We start from the raw sequence: 4,306 nt of genomic DNA, 5'->3' as shown, positions 1-4,306 counted from the left end.
AGCTCAAAATTTTTCGTAAATTCGGCTATATCTCAAATTTGATCCTAAATTTAAATTAAACTTATGTACTAAATTCATAGTTTGACTGACACATCAATTGAGGTCAAATTCAAAAACAGATATATTTGGATTTTGATTTCAACTTTATATTTTTCGAGATTCATCCACCTTGCATAAATCTTGAAAGGGGCATTTGTTGAATGAGAAATTTTGGACCAATCACAAGTTGCCACGTTATTTACTAAATTAATGACGAAATTCTAAATCATTAAATTTGGGTCTAAATAGAAGTTGACATATGTCCCGAATTGAAGTTGAAGACAAATTTTGAAGACGCCACGTAGTTTCATCATAACCACTGAATCATATAATATTAATTTGACCCAATTTGATATTAATGTATGGGTTCAAGTCTAACTAAGTAAAAAAAATGGGCTGAATTTGACCCAAATATCAAATTAAGCCCAAATCCAACTAATTGGGCCCAAAGGCCAGATATATGGACCAACCAAGCCCAAACTCACGAAGCCCACCTATGAACTCTATAAATAGAGAAGCTATCCTCATTTGGAGGGGTCAACAATTCTATAGAGCTTATAAGGAATTCTCTATAACCAGAAGACTTACAAGCATTCTAAAGACTGAAACACGAAGAAGATTCTTTCAGGACTTCTACTTCGTACTTTAAGAACGTTCAGTGCTTTAGTCAAGCATATTCACCCAACTGGGAGAGAATCAGAGGATCAAAGGATCAAGTATTAGAGATCGAACCATATCACATCAAATCAACTTCAATATCAACATCAACTCAAGTTCAACTCCATGAAACAAGTTTCTTCGGAAGCCTGGTTTGGTTACTCTAAAGGAAATTTTCACATAGAAAAATATCAAACTATTTATAGAAATAACAAAAAAAAAAAAAAAAAAAAACACTGATAGACACTATATACTTCTATCAATATCAACATCAATTATCAATGACAGACTTGATTAAATTTTGTTATTTTGTGTAAATAGTTTCTTTATTTTTTTATTTTTGAAAAATCCCATACTTTAAACTTCCAATTGCATCGAATTACAGAGTGTCCAAAATTGATAACATCTCAAAAAAAAAAAAAAAAAAAAAAAAAGCTAGTTAGCTACTTGTAAATTTCTCTCTAAATCAAACTAAAATTTGCATAAAACTAGTGAGTTTACTTTCTCAAAAAAAGGGAAAGAAATAGTGAGTTTATTGAGATATGTGTTTTGTTAAAATTAGTTTTTTTAAATAAAAAAAAATAGAATCATTTAGAGGGGAAATTATTTGATAACGTTGGTTTTTACTTTTTCATTTTCTTGTTTTTTTTAAGAAACTGACATATTTAATAAGTATTCCCATTTTTATTTCTAGAATTAGAGAAACGTTTGAAAAAATGTTATCAAATTTGGGAGTTTCTTCCTATTATATTTCTACTTTATTTTGATTCGTATCTCAGCTTGAGTTTGAATCCCAGGTGACACGGTTTTAGTTTCTTTTTCTTTTCTTTTTTTTCATTTCTTTTATATTTCTTTCTTTTTCCATATATATTCTTTTTTTTATATATCCTTCTTTCTTTTAATTTTTTTCCTTGGTTAAATTTTTTATTCTAATGTTTAGATTTTCAAAATTTAAATTTTCAATAGGCATATTTGAATATTTTTTGAACTTTGAATTTTAAATTTTGCAATATTATTTTAATTATTTTATTTTTTTAGTACATTCAAAATCAACGGGTGTTTTACAATATATAAATTTTGTTTATTAAGATATTAATATAAGTTCATTTTAATATTTTATAATTACGATATTTATACAATAATATAATTGAGTTAGATTTTAATCGATATCATTTATCAAATTTTAACAACATACGGATGATAGAAACAATTATATTATTATTATTAATTTTATATGGGGACTTACGGGTATTTGATAGTGTCAATGTTTACATGTGTTTGTTGGGGAGGGAATTTTGGCTAAATCAAACTTTGTCATGACATTACATCAAAAGCCAACTTAAATTAAATTTTGGGTCAATGAAATCATTGTCCTTAAACTAAAACTTGGAGACAAATAAATGGTAATCTAAATAATAAAACATGTCTCTTTTTTTGCCCATTTGGTGACAACAATAGGCTTATCAAATTCAACGATGAATAAATATGGATCATGGTCGATAAAATTGTCTAGAAGTCTAATTGAGTTTGAAATCAAAAATTGGATCGAGCAGAGTAATTAAAATCGCTCGGACCCAAGGTCCAGTCTAATTCAAGCCCATGGTAAAAGTTGGGGTTAAAGGAAAAAAAATAAGAAGAAAGGTAAGAAAAAAAATGAGAAACGAGAAACAAGAAATAGTTATAAAACAAGTTCTTGTTTCTGTTTCTTTTTCTTTTTTCAAGAAACAAGAAATAGAAATAGTTATCAAACATATATATGTTTCCTGTTCTTAAAACACAAGAAACAAGAAACAAGAAACTAAAAACAGAAATGTTATCAAATAAGCCCTAAGGTTTCAAATTGGTATTTTAGTCGCTGAGTTTTCAAGAATATGTTTAAAAGGTCTCTCTACTAATAAAATCATTAAATTTAATATACTAAATGATGATGTGACAAGATGACTTGGATAAAATTTTTTTAAAGGAGCAAAAATGACGAAATACCCATGGAGGCGTAGTGCAATGGCGTTAGCGCCCAACGCTTTTTCCAGAAGCATCATATTTGGTGTAGCGCTTGAATCCCTTGCACGACGTACGAACTTTAGAAAAGTATAGATTTGAACGACGAACTCTGACAGCTCCACATATCTGAAGGAGAGCTCCCTCCGACACTAACGGATGACTGACAAACTTCGTATCCTAATAAAAACTTTCGACGAACGACATCGTTCCGACGAAACTCATGAACGACTGTAACTCACTTGCAAATAAGAAGAAAGAAGAGGAAGAGGTTGAAGAAGAAGAGGAAAAGAAAGGAGAAATCGTGAGAAGGAAGAAAGAGAGAAAAGAAGAAGGGAAAAAAAAGTAAAGCATTGATGAGGGAAAAATTGAAGAAGTGAGATGAAGTGGCGAGAAGCAAGATATAAGAGAAGAGAGAGAAGCGAGATCTAGAGAGAGGAGAGAGAAACAAGATCTAGAATGGAGGGAGAGAAACGATATTTAGGAGAGAGAGTGAGAAACTTGATAGAGAAGTACAATGAAATCATGAATTGATGAGAGTGAAACAAGTTGTAGAGTGGAGAGAGAGAAACGAGATCTAGGAGAAAGAGTGAGAAACTTGATCGAGAAGCGAGAACGATCATACCATTAGGTCGGGTCAATCCTGATTTTTGGGGTCAGAATGGTAAATTTACTTATTGCTGACATAAGCAAAATGCCAAATTTTATTATTTTTTTGAACCTTGAGCCATTTTTTATTTGGGCCCTAGGGCCATCCGTACGAAACCCCTTTTTCTTTTAAGGAAGGTGGGTGCACTCTTATTTTATATTATATTTGGTTTTCTTTTTAATAAATATCGTGGGCCCATTCCATTTCAATTATTTATTTCTTGATTTGATAAATTTATTGGGTCCCACCTCTTTTTATATATTATTTATTTTGAATTTAATGAAAGTGGTAGGCCCCACTATATTTTCTATATTTATTATTATTATTATATTTTTTCCCTTCTATTTTAGATTTTAACTTTTATTTTATTTTATTTATTATTCTTATTCTTATTATTTTCTCATTCTTTTCTCTCTATTTCATCTAATTTCTACATTTATTAAAATATTTATGTTTTATATTTTCTTAAGGACATCTCCAAACAATTTTATTTTTATTGTTCTTTTTTTTTCCATGATGGCAAGCCACGACATATTAGGCACATCCATAGTCCGATAAGGCAATGACTCTCTAATGGAATAATTTTCATTGATTATGTGAAGTTGAAAGAGAATATTACAGTTCCTTCGACGAAAGAATTGTCAAGAGAGCAAGTCACATATATATTTGGTGGTAACGTAACATAGTTGACTGTAGATTCCAAGATCTAGGTTCAATAGGCAAACTAGCTGTATAATTTATAGTTGACACACTAAGAAACTTATAGTTTCTTCCCGTTTCTATGATGTTGTAGAGTGTGTGATCTGTTGATATTAAGTAAATGTTGATATCTTGTTTTATAAGAGGAGTAATGATAGAATACTTTTAATCAATATTAAATATATGAGAGTAGAATTAGGGTTGCTTCTACAAGAATTTTCACATGGCTTATGTTGTCACACCTCCTCCCATGCTAACTTAAGA

General features: G+C 29.9%; 1 long non-coding RNA gene across 1 annotated transcript; it reads right to left on the bottom strand.

Moving 5' to 3' along the window:
* Nucleotides 1-344: 344 nt before the first annotated feature.
* LOC150035613 (uncharacterized) lies at nucleotides 345-3,302 on the bottom strand. Its single transcript, XR_016529936.1, has 2 exons — nucleotides 2,680-3,302; nucleotides 345-859 (listed from the first exon to the last, which is right to left on the bottom strand). It is a non-coding gene; the product is annotated as an uncharacterized LOC150035613 (long non-coding RNA).
* Between the last annotated feature and the right edge of the window lie 1,004 nt (nucleotides 3,303-4,306).

This window comes from Benincasa hispida, chromosome 6, assembly GCF_027475165.1.
Source record: "Benincasa hispida cultivar pf3 chromosome 6, pf3_genome.v1.1, whole genome shotgun sequence".
NCBI lineage: Eukaryota > Viridiplantae > Streptophyta > Magnoliopsida > Cucurbitales > Cucurbitaceae > Benincasa > Benincasa hispida.
The sequence above is the reverse complement of the archived record's forward strand: the minus strand, read 5'-3'. Positions and strand labels throughout refer to the sequence as shown.